Raw genomic sequence first — 16,213 nt, forward strand, 5'->3', positions numbered from 1 at the left:
CTACATGAGTCTTGAAGTCTAGAAACTTGTCCAACACTTCATTCTTGTTATACAGAAAGTAGACCCAAGTGACCTTGAAAAGTCATCAACAAAGGTAAGTATGTAGTGACCTTGGCTGAATGCAAAAGGACCTACTAATACCATGTGAACCATTTGAAGAACACCTTTTGTTCTTGAAAACTTCCCTCTTTGTAACTTCCCTTATGGATGCATATCCTCTAAATCTATTGAACATTCACCCTTAGAAAAGTTGATTGTAGGTAGACCTTTCACCATGTAGTATGTGCAAAGTTGCTAAAGGTAGCGGTAGTCAAGATGACCAAACTGCTCATGCCATAATTGAATATTTGAATTTGATTGAGATAACAAGGCCTTTAAAGGAGACTTGGGCACAAAATGTGAGAAAGAGTACAACCTTCAATGATCATTCACTTTCCCCACTACAACCAAGGAATCATCGTTAAGACTATGCACTTTTACTGAGTCTAGAAGGAACTCAACTCTATGTCCATCTCTGAGGTGAGTGATTTGGTAGATTGAAAGGAGATTTGAACTTAGGTTTGGAAAATAGAGAACCTCTTGAAACTCTCCATTTTCCATCTCCACATTTCCTTTCCCTTCAACTTCCATTTTGCTATCATTCCCCATGAAGATGTGTAGTACCTTTGAGTGATTCAATGAAGAAAAATTCTCTCTTGAAGAACCCATATGATATGAAGCACCTGAGTCAAATATCCATTCCTTTGAAGAGTTTTAATTTTCCATGAGTGCTTGCCCTTTGCCCTTGGAATTTGAAGATGATCCTTTGTCCTTGTAAGCATTAGGCAATGGAACATTATGTTTTTTCATGATGTTGGTTAATTCATCAATCTTTTTAAGATAACACTCATGCTCTTCATGACCCAATTTCTTGCAATAAGCACACTTCTTCTTCTCCTTATTGTTATTATCCCTCTTCTTGTTGAAATTTGAGGACTTGCCTTGTTGATTAGATTGTGGTGTTGTCTTTTCTGCATCCTCAGATTTGTCTTTCTTCCACTTCTTCTTACTTTGTCCTTTATTTGAAGATTGTGAAGCTGAATTTTGAGAACCCTCATTTTTGGCCACCAATGTTTTAGACTAAGGTGATTTGAGAATCCCCATTTATCTCAACTTCTTTTCTTCATCATCCAACAGTTTAGCATATTCATCAAAAGTGACTTTCTTGTAGGTAGACCCTAAGGTAGTCTTTGAGGTGTTAAAAGAAGATACAAATGTGGAATATTTTGATGGCATCTTGTTATGGATAACATAGATCAATTTTTCATTTTTGATAGAACTCCAAAAATTAGTAAGCTTTGTCCTTAATTAATTCACCTTGATGATGAAGTCCTGTATGGAGTCATATGACTTAGGATCTAAGGAGACAAGCTCATCTTCAATTTTGAACACATCCTCTTCAGACACTTTACCATAAAGGCTTTCGAGGGTATCCCAAGCTTCCTTGGATGTAGTAAATTTCTTGATTTGATACATAATCTTATCATCTACCCCCAAACATACATCACCTAGGGCTTTCCTATCATTGGCTACCCAATTTGAATTATCACTTGCAAACACATTATCACCTGCTAGTTTAGGAAGAGCACCATCTACATATTGTGAAACTCCATTATGAATTAAGTGATAAAAAATTTTGATTGACCATGAAGCATAGTTATGAGGAGTCAATTTAGGAAATTTAAAGTTACCCATAATGCAGAAAATGAAAGAAAAGTGCATAAAAGAGAGAGCAAAACATCAAGAACACCCCCCCCCCCCCCCCCACCCTTTTCACTAAATCAAGAAACCCCCTCAAAATTGATGCTTTGGGCACTTTATTAGTAGTGCAATTACAATGGTCTCCTTTCTAATTTTGGCCTTCGTAGACTTTTGATTTTTCTTGTTACAACTTCTATATGGAGTACAAACTTGAAACTTTACAATGTGCTACAATTCTAAAGCATTACAAAGCTAAGAAAGGTCTTATTTTTGAAAGTGACAATTTTTTCCACACAACACTACAATCTAATGCTAGATCTAGAAAGTAGACAAAAAAAATGCACTTTCAAAAAAAATAGAACCTATTTTTGACTCTAGATGTGCCCATATGGAGTGTTTGAAGTTGTAAAATGTAGGTATAGTCACCAAAAAATGTAATTTTTGACAAATCCTTGTACCAAAACTAGAAAATAGCTACACAACTGAAAAATTTAGGAAATTCTTCCCAATTTCAAAAAAAATTAGACCTGGTTTGGAGTCTAGATGAGCAAGTTATGGTCTCTTGAAGTTGAACTGTAAAATCCAAAATCAATTTGGAGAGGGGTTGTATCAGCGAATCATGAGGTTAAATTTGATGGTCATACTACTGTCACAACAATTGTAATTTTCCCTAGAACTTTATCCAAATAGGCATCAAATTTAAGATCAGGAACTGATGATGTCAACATCTTCTATCCCTCTAATGATGTCAGCAAGATGTCAAGATGACTCACTTGTATGGACTGTCGATGTGTCTGCTGGCTAAGCGTATGAATTTGGTGATGTGGGCTATGTCGAATGGTGACTCAATGATGGTGGGCTGACTCTATGCACAACCACTACTAACTAGGGTACACACTAGGCCTATATGTGTCTGCGAAATGTCGCATGGCCAAATGGAAATGCGCCACGTGCCTAGATGCATAGAGAACAAGATAGGTCTGATAGATCTGCCGCATGTCATTGATTGGTTCTACGCTATCCATGTGTTTGGTGAAAGAAGTGGGCATGTGTCATGTTTGGAGTGGTTGTGACACCTAGATTAACAAATGCATTAATCGAAATATAGTTTTTGCGTCAAAATTAATAACACCCTGCTATATTTTTATACTGCAGACACTGATTTTATCTCAGTGCATTGGGAATGGAACCAACGAATCCAAATATGCTATGCCCTTGTAGGGTATCTATGTATTAATCCCACATTCATGGGTGCTCAGCTCTGAGGTTGTTTAAAAACAACCACACCTCATGTTTAGAGAAAAGACAAGACCGCTAGATTGGTCGGGGTAGGGAAAATGGACTACTTAAGATGGTCACCGTGGAATTTACTGCACAAGTTTCTCTGTGCCGAATAGTATTGCAGAGAGGTTTGATGTAGTATGACTTCTCTAAATTAGTAGAGGTACATCCTGATCAGGGACTTAATGAACTTGTTGAACTAATAATATAGTAAGCCCTAAAAAATTAAATTTCCACCACAATACAGAGCTGAGCTGGGGTGTCACTACCCAGTTTGGCAAAAAAATATTTCTCTGCCTGTGTAATTAATCTAAAAATAATTCTAAAAATAAAATTACAGAGATTTAGATCTGAAAATCAATGATAGATCAAAAAAAATGACCATACCCAGTTGCAAATTGGGGCCTTCGGGTTTTGATTTGCAAAAAAAAAATTCCTCACGATCAACTTTCACCCAACATAGGAAAATTTATAGTTGATCTTCACTGTATCGACACTTCGGATGCAACGGTGAGGTCAGATTTGGCTCTAGATGCTCCCAATTTTTGTGGATCCCCCAAAATTGTGTCGAGGTGCTGAAGCATGAATGGTCTCAAATGGCTATGTGATGAGAATCTTCCTCAGCTCTTATACCATGTAAGAATTTGGCTTAGGCCAGAATTCAACACAAGCACACAGTAGACCAAAATAGATAGAGTATGATTAGAATGACGATATTCATTCAATACCTAGTTGAGAGTACACTAGGAGTGCCTAAATATAAAGGCCTAAGGAGAGCTTCTAGAATGCATAGAAGTCGGCATCATGATATGTCATACAACTAGGCACATGTCCACCATATATGGATTATCCTCCATTAAGCACAAGATTAAGTGTGATGATGTGAGGATAAGCCTACAATGGTGTAGCACACAAATCAATAGTGTAGAAAACATGTGCTAAATGAGAAGTGCAGATAACTATGTTGTCATCATGAGAACTCAGTGAATGATGCATACTCTTGTGTTGTAGACACTATGTGCATAATTAGAGTTGTGTAACTCAATGAGAGTACACAAACTCCTAAGTGTCTCACCTAAAATAATAATTAAATAATGCAAAATAATTAAATAATGCATTAACCTAAGTAAACTTAAGTGTCATAAGTAAATACTTATTTACACCAACAAATAAGAGTATTGGTAAATCACCATTTGAGATTGTATATGGGAGTAGTCCCAAAAATGCTTCCAAATTGAGGCAATTGGATAAAAGAGAGATAAGTAGTGCTAAAGCAAGAGATTTTGTTGAACATTTGAATAACATCCATGAGGAGGTGAGGAAACACATCATAAAGATGAACACACAGTATAAGGCTAAGGAAGATGTGAAAACGAGGCATAAGGAATTTTAGATTGGAGATGATGTCATGGTTCATTTGAGAAGGAGCATTTTCTAGTGGGTACATATAATAAGCTAAAGATGAAGAAGTTTGGCCCATTTAGGATAGTGAAAAGGCATGCTTCTAGAAATGCATATGAAGTGGAGTTCCCTGCTAAATTGAATGTTTCACTAGTGTTTAGTATTTTAGATTTAACAAAGTACTATGAAGGAGGTGATGGAGATGGAGTTATGAAAGTAGAGTGGAATGTTCCAGTATCTAGTTTGGCTACAAAGGAGATTGAGGAGATACTAGATAGTTGTGTTGGAAAAAGTACCAGAAATAGAACTTATGAGGACTATCTAGTCAAATGGAAAGGGTGACCGATTGAGGATTCATCATGGCTAGCAAAGGATGAGGTTAACTATCTTGGTTTTCCTCTAAACACTTGAGACATGATGGGGTCACTTCTCAAATTACCCCAGGTGTCTAATGTAGAAGCATCCTGGGTGCAAGGGTAATCTTGCATCACCCATAAATATTTTATTTTTAGTCTTTTCTATTTTAATAAGCACTAGTAGATAGAGTGGTTACTATTTATGGAAACTTTTTATTTTTAGTAAGTTTGTCATATGAGCTTGGAATGTTCTCATTTTATATAGGAAGGTTCATTTTAGAGTTGTAAGCCTACCATGAAAATCTCATTGCTCAAGCATTAGTATCAAAGAAGTTATTGTGGATTTTTGGTGGAAAAATTTGTAAAAAAAATTTCAAGCTCACCATTGGAAGACTTAGAGTGCCTTGATGAGGTCTGGATCTGAAACTGTAGATTAGGAGTTCGTGTTTTCAAAAAGTGGTTATAATAGCCAATCGAAGCAATGATTTGTGAGTTATGGCCTTTAAAAGTTGGGCTACAAAAATTTCTAAAATAATTTGTCAAAGATGTATTTGGCCAACTCTATGTGTATTGTTGGGGTCTGTTGGCCCTAGGTATTAAGTTTGAGCATCTAGAACCTTCTCGGGTGGCATAAAACTGCCTATTTAAGAAGGACTCAAACATTGTCTAGGATAGCTCTAAATGATAGTTCACAACCTGTCTTGCAAATTATTGTACTAAAGTTGCCCATGTGGGTTAGCATGTTGTACTTATAAATTCTATAATTCCCCATTTGTGGTGCAAATAAAAAGTCCATATTTTGTTCTCATATTTTCTGTTGTTTCTATGTTTCTATTATGATTTTATGGTATTAAGGGGAGCTCCTTGTATCAATAACATAAGGACTAGATGAGAACATAAGAAAAATATCACTCAACCAAAAAAAATATTAGGAGGATAGATGTGGCACACATCCCAATGCAACATTAAAGAGAAATAATGGTTTGATTGACATCCAAATGGATGATCTAGTTCCATGACCAACATCATGCCAACAAGACCTAAGAAAATAGGGCAGCACACAAAATGAGGTAAAAAACCCAAAATTGGAAAACTTTGAAATAAAAACCCATTTAGTGTTTGGGCACAAAAGCCTTGAAAATCCAATGAAATTTGGGTTCAAACACCATATGCAAAAATGGCTAGCATAATAGTGTGAGACTCAAAAATCTCATCTTGAAAACTAGAAAAATGTTCATACTCAACCAACCAAGCAAAACCAACAAATAAAAATGGAAGGGAACACTAGTTCTTAGCCTCCAAGAAAACAACTACTAGAAACAAAACTATAAATGGAACTAAAATATGAAAATGGGAGAGTCCTACTTTACAACCAAAAGGGCTAAAATGGAAAATAGCTAGGTATAAATAAATAATCTACATATATGGCCAAAAATGATGACAAAGAAATGTCTCCCCAAGCTGGATCCAACGAGCCCATCCTCATGAAGATCCCACACATGTAGCTCAGACACAAAAAAAAAAACCAATCCTTCTGAAAAGGATTTTAGAAAAGCTCTCAATTTTCCAAATTGTAAAAGTGAGAAGTGGGGAATTAAATTCCTCTTTCAATACTTATTTAGTTTTTGAGCAAATAATTGATTAGGGCAAATAACTAGAAGGACTAGTTAGTTCCTGAATCAACCCAAATAAAAATAGATTATTCTAAGTAATTGGAATTCATCTATGGTAAAGCTACTAGAAGTTAAATTCAATAAAATTTAAAGCCTAAAAACCCAAAATCATAGATATTTCCTTAACAAATTATCTGACAATGCAAACTACTAAATACACAGACATACTCACTAGTCTAGTCACAATATGCAATGAGTTTAGATTTAATAATCACCAAAAGGTGTAATTTAAAGAATTAAATAAGGATATGTCAACCATATAGGGATGACATTGGTAAAATATGAACAACTAAATCTCTAACTCCATGTGCCACTACTAGGGATATAATTCTTGTGTACTAAACACATGATCAAGTGTAATTGTGTACAATAACATAGCCAAAGCAATAAATGAATTAAAAAATCCAATTTAACCATTTATTCAAATATACTGAATTAATCCATTTAGATCACTCACATTTGCATAAAGCATAATGAAGCAAGAATGAAGCAAATAACCATAACCATAAATCCTCATATAACATAATCAATGATATGTCCAAATATCAGATAACCGCATATCATGAGAAAACACACTGTCATCTCAAAATAGAATCAACATGTAAATATGATCAATTGAACAACATAAAGATCTAGCATTTATGATATAGGAATCAAAGTATAACATACGACCATCAAGTCATCTCAAAATACAAATAACATGAGTACAAGTATCTCTCAGATCAAAATACAACAAGGTATAGACTAAAATCATGAGAGGCACTACAACTTCATTTAATGGCCAAACATAAGAGACTACGAATGGTCTGCAAAGAAAGAAGGCTTAAGATTATGAATACTTGAAGGGTGAACAAGCTATCAGAGGTTAAGTGTGTGAAAGCCAAGCATAATGGAGGACTAAAACAAAGATCTGTTATATGCAACTAAGTTGTAATTTGTTATCAAATTAAGCCTTATTGTTACTTTCTAATCATTGTATCGATCTAGGGTAAATCCTTTGGATTAAGGTTGATCTAATAGTCATTTGTAATTGGGTGACACTCCAAGTAAATGATCTAAAGTCCTCTAACAAGGCTTACTCCTAACATGGTGATTAAAATCCTTTAACAAGGTCACACTTAACAATGTGTATGATAACCATTAACATGATTGGCCTTTTACAGGGAATCACTTTAGAAGAGTGAGAATTAGTAGCATGTTATTGGTGGTTTTTCCCAAATTAGGTTTCCACGTAAAATCCTTGCGCCAAATGTATAATTGAATCTATTATGTTCCACGTTTATATTTCTATAAAGTTGTTTTGACCTACGATAGTAAAACCTACAAAGTTTAAGTATCGTATGATCTAATGGATGCATGCATAACAAGTTTAATGGATATGGGTCTACTAAGTATTTAAAAGTTTTATTTGCAAATCTATACCTTGGATAACTGATTCACCCCCTTCCCCTTGTTCCCCCCCCCCCACCTCCTCTCAATTATTCTTAAGAATTCCAATAGAAGCTCTCCATGATCACAAAAATGGTGTCACTAGTGTTGGAAATATTCAAGATATAACAGTTTACTGAGAGGGGAGGGGTGAATCAGTAAACATAAAATCTTAAATCAATTCATATTAACCAGTGAAATATTTAATCACCTAATCTGCAGTATGTAGACATTCATAACACATAAGCACAGAGATTTTGGTGACCCAGAAACCTTCCAAAATAGAAAGTAAAACTGGGGTGGGGATGAAACCCACAAATCTTCTTTACTACAGTAGGAAGTTAACCGGTTAAGGCATACAATGATCACTTCTGGTGATCTGCCCTGTTAGGAGCATAAAGGATTGTTATATCCACCTTGTTAAAGGATTTGAAACATACTTCATAAGTATGCACTCTATTAGGAGATTTAGTACAAAGACTGTTAAGTCTACCCTATTAAAGGATTTATAAAAACCGATTCACCTGTTAGAATGAAACAGTGGATCTGAATACAACTGATTGCTGATAAGATCCGCTATGCTCTGATTGTCCTTGATATGACAGATAAAACATTTCTGCTCCAATGCTGACCTTGCTGAGAACCTTCAAAATTCAGCTTACATGCTTTTGCACACATTCTTCACATACTTCATATACATCACACACATTTTGAATGATACAATACATTACATATATATACCATCCAAGTTAAAATTACATGCAATGGTCGGCTGAATAAAAGTAGACAAAATTTAACTGAGTCAGCCAAATAGCAAAACAAACTCGGTAGAACAAACTTCTTTGTTTACCGACTGAGCTCGGTTAACACTGAGTCCTATGTTAACCGACCGAACTCGGTTAACACTGCATCCATCTTTACTCGGTTAATATTGAGTTCTTAATTAACCGACCGAACTCGGTTAATGGTGAGTTCTTAGTTAACTGACTAAACTCGGTTAATACTAAGTTCTATGTTAACCGACTGAACTCGGTTAACACTGAGTTCTTCTTTACTCGGTTAATACTATGAGAAAAGTGTTGTCACTAATGGCAAATAACTTTATGCCAACAATCTCCCCCTTTGCCATTAGTGACAAAAACAATTATGTATCAAAGTTTATGTACAAAAATTGACATACATTTCAAAAAGTTTCCAAAATTGTAGATCTTATTAGATGTATGTCTCCCCCATACAATATGCACAGTATTTACAGATCAATACATATATCTTTGCACGGATAGCTCTGAAGTTCTAAAGTTCTGTCTCCCCCTTTTTGACAATAATGCCAAATAACATATATTTACACTGAGATTTCAAAATGAGAGAGAAATTCTGAATGTACCTTGAGAATAAGAGCCAAAGTCTTATCCCAATTTTCTTACAAAATTTTGCTGGAGGAGAGTGCAATTTGAATTTCTGCAGAAAGTTCAATCATATGATCTGCAACTGAGAAATTGTTGTCATGAATCAATGTTCTGGAATGAGCAATATGCTTTTGCATTGAAGTCATGACAGGAAGAATCATATTCTGGATATCTATGAGAGTAGACCTGATTCTTGCTTCCTCTCTCAGAAATTCTGCCTGTTTCTCCGACAAAGATCTTATTTTATGATGATGGGATGAACTTGTACTGAGGTCAGATTGCAGCACTTGGGCACTGACCTTCATATCCTCATCAATTTTATTCAACTTTTCTTTGATATCCTTGGTATACTTAGTAACATCACAGAGTTTTCCAAAAAGTGAAGTTACATTATTAAAAGAATTCTCAAAATTATTCAAAATTGTAGACAATTCTACCTGATTTAATGCAATATGCTGAGCAATGTGCTCAAGCACCTTATTGTCAAATTTCTTCTCTGCCTTTTCAATCAACTTTTCTTGGCCGAAGGTATCCTCATTGAATTTTTTTACAGCCTCTTCCAACTGAATCAAAATGTGTTGAGTAGAATCTACTTCAACACCTATAACCTCTGTTATAATATTTTTAGCACTCTTAATGATGCTATATTCCAGATCTCTTTCATGCCGTAGCTGTTTCTGCCTAGCCTTCTGCTCTAATAGCTGACTGAGCATTCTCATTTCATCAACTGATGCTGTATCAAGATCTATTTTAGGAAGGATAATGTCCTTATCCAAATCAATTTCCTCATCCAATGTCTTGCTGGAAAACATGTATCTTTTTGCTTTTCCAGCAAAGACTTCATCTTGACCCTTGTGAACTGAGACGATAGTTGATGAGGCAGGGTTGGCTGATAAGACTAGAATAGGACTATGTAAAGGAAGACTAAGAGATGTGCAAATGGTATCAAAAATTGATGTTGCTATACAAGATGGAGTGGAAGAGCTAATAATTGCCAAAATTTGATTAAGAGAAGTCAAAATTGTAGTATCTGTAGGTACACTTATTATACATTCTGCAGTAGAGGTTGATGTGCATGATGAACTTACTGCAGAGACTGATGGAAACTCGGTTAATGAAGGTGGCTGCAGCTCGGTTAATGAAGTGATTGGCACTTGCATAGATGGTACACAGAGCTGAGAGGACTTACCAGTAGAAGCTATTTCCATAGTTGATGTAACTGTTTTGGATGGAGAGTGTGGAAGAGATGCAATGACTTCAGCTGCAATTTGTACTGGATCTTCTTCCACCTTTTCTTGTTCATCTTTCTCCTCCATTTCTTTTTCAGCTTCTTCTTCCTCTAATTCTTTCTTAGCCTCTTCTTCCACTTCTAACATGATTGAATGAAGATCCTCTGGAATATCTTCAATATCATCATCATCTTCATCATCATCACTGTTGTCAATGTCCTTGATTTCAACAGTATCATCACTGGATTTGTGTAGATGATAGATGTTTTTCCAAATGTTTGTTGCATCATTTACCACATGCTCAATGTCTTTGACAAGTATCAAATAGGTGTGGAATCTAATCATCATATTGCCTTCGTGATCTTTCAGTGATGCTTTCACTTCAGCATTAGTGAAACTCGGCAGGAGATTCTTCAGTGTCTGCTCATAGATGTCTTTTACAGTCTTGGTTGCAGATTCCCATCTGATTTGCAACCTCTCCAATAGTTCTTTGGAGATCTGGGAGGCTATCTGGTCCGGTGAGTATTTCCATTTACCCATCTTGTTCAGTACCAGTTCCTCAATCTACATCTTTTCTTGTTCTGTTCTGGTTTCAAACTTCAATGCTTTGAAGTTTGTGAAGCTAGCACCTGCTTCTAATTGCTTCAATCTATCCTCAAATGTGAGTGGAGGCTTAACAAGTACAGGTTCTTTCTTTCCTTGTCTTGTTCTCCTGGAGAAGACTGCAGAGGCTTGCCTTTTAGGTTTGGTGATGATCACCTTGCCTTTCTTTTGTTGAGGCTCCTTTTCCTTGTCTGACTCAGTTTCCTCTTCTTCTTCTTCGTCTTCTCCTTTGCCTTCTGTTATCATAAGAGAGCCAACTTCCGTCTTCAGTTGGGTTATCTTTCTCTTTCCTTTGCTAATGGCCTGAGGAATTTTAATTTGGAGCTCAATTCTGGCCTTAGCTTGATCATATGTTCCAAAAATTGGTTGCCTTGGGTCTACTGGTTCATTCACCAGTGCTTCTATGATATCCCTGGCTTCATCAATTTTTACCTCATAGGGAAGAGGTTTCACCCATGCTACTCGAGGCCTGGCTGCCTGAATGTATACCTTGTCGCAATCTACCATGAAGCATATGTCTTCCTTGTATTCTTCAACCAGTTTGGGTGGAATTCAGAACCTATGATTCATCTTTTCCTTAAATTCTTCAAAATAGTTATCCAAAATAATATCAAAATTTTCACCTAGTTCTGCAATGAACTCGTTTATCTGATAAAGGATTGGTATATCTTTTCTCCATACTACTGATCCCTTTGATGGAAAAGATTTCTGAATGTAGAAGAATAAACAAATCAAAAGCGAACCGAATTTGCAGGGATTGTTCTTGGAGGTTCTAATGCTTTCCATATTCTTATTGAATTGGGATAAAAGTAATTCTGATAAATCAAATTCTAAATTCTTCTTCACTATTTTGTACGCCAGATCCACAGCTTCACAGGGTACACTGTTTGGACAGCTTGAACTATAGATTTTGTGAGCAATGACATGAATGCCAAATCTCAATTCGACGTCAGCTACAGTATTCAGCTTAAGTCCCCTACCATCCCATTCTGCTTGGGTCAGTTTCTGCAATTCCTCCCGACCTAGGGTTTTGGTAGACTTGGCTTTGCTCAGCATGGGGAGTCCAGTAATTTTGTTAATCATTTTCTTTGTGATGAGCACTGGTTGCTCTAACCACAATTGGCCATTGTGAACTCGAATGAGTACATACCTAACCCATTTAACTTGAAATTTCCTTGGCAAGTGCGAAATGTGGGTTAACCCTTTTATTTCAAGATGCTTATGTTCGGGTTTTAGGTTTCCATCTATGCTCATTTCACCTAGGGCATTATCAATTTCTAGGTTTCCAAGTTCTTGAATAGAGCATTTAAAATGAGATCTTATATCATTGACAAGAAGTACCTTTGAAGGAATTTGAGATTGGGCACCATTAGGGTCCAGTGATTCTGCAATAGCTGGTGCTAATTTGAAGTTCGGCGCCTTCCATTCCTCTCCTCTAACCAGCATTTCTGAGCCTTTCTTAGTCTTAGAGCTTCCACTTCTAGATGCCATTGTTACTTGGTAGGTGTAGAAAAATTCTGAATTGATTCTTTCACTCTGGAAAATTCGCTTGGAAATGTCTTAAGCTCGCTCTGAAATTGTAGAAAATACCTTAGCTCTTTGTTCGCATTAAAAATTTAGATCAAATTTTGCCCCTTTTGATAACAAATTTGCCATAAATGTTTTGGTACGATGGCAGAAGAAATGACAGGTTGTCATCCACTAGCTCGGTAGATATTATCAACTCGGCGATCGAAAGAGAATATTGAAGTACCGACCTTACTCGGTTAGGTCACGAACCGACCTTGCTCGGTTGACACAACATGGTTAATGAAACTTAGTTGTCACCGACTGAACTCGGCAAAGTCTCTTACCGACTCAACTCGGTAACTGCTACTTGGTTAATGAAGCTTTGTTACATCCAACCAAAATTGGTAAAGTATTGAACCGTCCTGGAGTCAGAGTGTATCTACAATACCAATTTGATCCATCTTCTTCCTTTGGAGCTGCATAGGATAAATCTTGGAAGATGCAGTTCCAATGTTTCTTATATGAATACTAATTGGAAATGGTAGAGTCACCCACCTCTTGAGTGACACTCCTATCTGACTTATCTTGTTCGGTAGATTTTGGAATCCATTGCTGCTTCATTTGCTTTCGAATGTTATCTGCTTTGATTTTCTTTTCATCTTCAATTCTTTTGATATTCATGCAATTTTTGGCTATATGACCGAGTTCTGTACATGTATAGCACCTTACAGTTGTGTCCTTTTTCCTTAGGTGATGTCTGGCACAATTCATGCCAGTATGTCCATACTCTCCACAATAGTGACATCTGCACCAGGTGTTGTAGTCCCATCCGAATATGGCTTTGACAAGTTGTTCAGCTGGATTGAATGATTTGGATTTGCACTGGAATGCCTTGTGACCATGCTTTTTGCATTTGTAACAATTGCCTTCAAATTTTGGTTTTTCTTTACACTCATTTGCCTTGTGACCATGCTGATTGCAGTTGAAGCACTTACCATTGAATTTTGCTTTCCCATTGCTCCAGCATTTGTTTGATGTATGACCTATCTTGCCACAATGATTACAAGTGGATCTTTTATTCCTTTGTTCACCTTGCTTGGAGGATTCACCAGCTTCCTTGTATCCAAGACCAGCTTTGCTTGTTTGTCTTTGAAGATTCTGCTCATAAAATTGATTTACGTCTACCTGAGATTTCATCATCCTTTCATTGACTTGCCTTTCAGAGATTAGGTCATTTTCCAAGCTTTCATTGATTTGTCTTTCTGGTCTCAAGTCATTCTGTAGACTTTCATTGATTTGCTTTTCAATGTTCAAATCATTCCTTATTCTTTCATTTTGTGCTCTGAGAATCCTGATTTCTTCATTTGCATTGGTGAGTTGGTCTATGAGATCTTCATACTGATGAGTTTGATTGCGAATTTCATGACTTCTATCTTCCAGTTCTTCTTGTGCTTTGTTTCTTTGATCCAAAGCTTCACATAGCCTGATTGACTGTATTTCTTGTTCTCTCTTAAGCTTTCTTACCTCTTCTTGCAGAGATCCATTCCTTTCTAGAAGTTCTTTGATTGCTTGGTCAGCTTCTTCTGAATTGCTTGATGGTAACAGGTCTTCAATCTTCACTTCAACATACTGATGATCATTCATTTGTTTTGCAAGATCCTTTCTTCTTTTTAGGGATTGAGAAAGATGTTCCTTTGCTTCTTTAAGTTGAACCATGGCCATTTCAAGATCTAACTTTTCATTTTCTATAACTTTCTCCAATCTGAATATCTCCATTGACTTTGATCTTTGCTCAAGCTATCAAGCTTTGTCCTGAGAACCAAGTTAGCTCTGATACCAATTGTTGGAAATATTCAAGATATAACAGTTTACTGAGAGGGGAGGGGTGAATCAGTAAACATAAAATCTTAAATCAATTCATATTAACCAGTGAAATATTTAATCACCTAATCTGCAGTATGTAGACATTCATAACACATAAGCACAGAGATTTTGGTGACCCAGAAACCTTCCAAAATAGAAAGTAAAACTGGGGTGGGGATGAAACCCACAAATCTTCTTTACTGCAGTAGGAAGTTAGCCGGTTAAGGCATACAATGATCACTTCTGGTGATCTGCCCTGTTAGGAGCATAAAGGATTGTTATATCCACCTTTTTAAAGGATTTGAAACATACTTCATAAGTATGCACTCTGTTAGGAGATTTAGTACAAAGACTGTTAAGTCTACCCTGTTAAAGGATTTATAAAAACTGATTCACCTGTTAGAATGAAACAGTGGATCTGAGTACAACTGATTGCTGATAAGATCTGCTATGCTCTGATTGTCCTTGATATGACAGATAAAACATTTCTGCTCCAATGCTGACCTTGTTGAGAACCTTCAAAATTCAGCTTACATGCTTTTGCACACATTCTTCACATACTTCATATACATCACACACATTTTGAATGATACAATACATTACATATATATACCATCCAAGTTAAAATTACATGCAATGGTCGGCTGAATAAAAGTAGACAAAATTTAACTGAGTCGTCCAAATAGCAAAACAAACTCGGTAGAACAAACTTCTTTGTTTACCGACTGAGCTCGGTTAACACTGAGTCCTATGTTAACTGACCGAACTTGGTTAACACTGCATCCGTCTTTACTCGGTTAATATTGAGTTCTTAATTAACTGACTGAACTCGATTAATGCTGAGTTCTTAGTTAACCGACTGAACTCGGTTAATACTAAGTTCTATGTTAACCGACTGAACTCGGTTAACACTGAGTTCTTCTTTACTCGGTTAATACTGTGAGAAAAGTGTTGTCACTAATGGCAAATAACTTTATGCCAACAACTAGGGTTATTATTAAGTAAAAACATTATTTTTTAGCCCCCCTCAAGTTTTCAACATTGGGAAAAATGCAAGTTTGTGTTAGCATTAAGTAAAAACATCATTTCCAAGTCCCTCCACATTAATTACATTAAGTAAAAACATCCTTGTTGCTTACATTTAGTCAACAAGTTTATATTTACAATACCTCAAGTGTTTCATCAATATTACATTAATACACAACTACAAAAAACATAGTGTAGAAAAATGCAATGTCAAAAATTGTACTATAAAAAATAAAATAGATTTTTCTTCATTCCACTCCTTATTTAGTTTTAATCTTCATGCACGGCTACTCTTCATGATGTACCTATATTCTAGTATCATAAAAATATCAGTAAATCACCATAGTAAAAAATATAATCATTTTTTCACCAAATTATTATGAAAATAATAATATAAGAAGTAAATATGCCTATTCGAGTGTTCCTATAGTGTCCTCTCTTTTCTTTAGGGTCTCCAATAGGGCTTCATGGTTAGCATTAGTAATAGTAAAAAGTTCTTTTACTTTTTGGTGCAGGAGCACCTAACCCTCCATTCTCCAAGAGCATCTATCATTTTAACTCTACAAGGATTCTACTCAAGGGCATTTGTGCATAAGGGGAAAATGTAATTGGTAGTTTTAGTTTCGTAATAAATCAAAGCATATTTGTAAGACCTAGTCCCCATTTGGTGCTTTAAAAACCATGGGTTTTGACTATGG

Source organism: Cupressus sempervirens, chromosome 11 (assembly GCF_028749045.1).
Source record: "Cupressus sempervirens isolate cs-2001-9-10 chromosome 11, ASM2874904v1, whole genome shotgun sequence".
In the NCBI taxonomy this organism is placed as follows: Eukaryota; Viridiplantae; Streptophyta; class Pinopsida; order Cupressales; family Cupressaceae; genus Cupressus; species Cupressus sempervirens.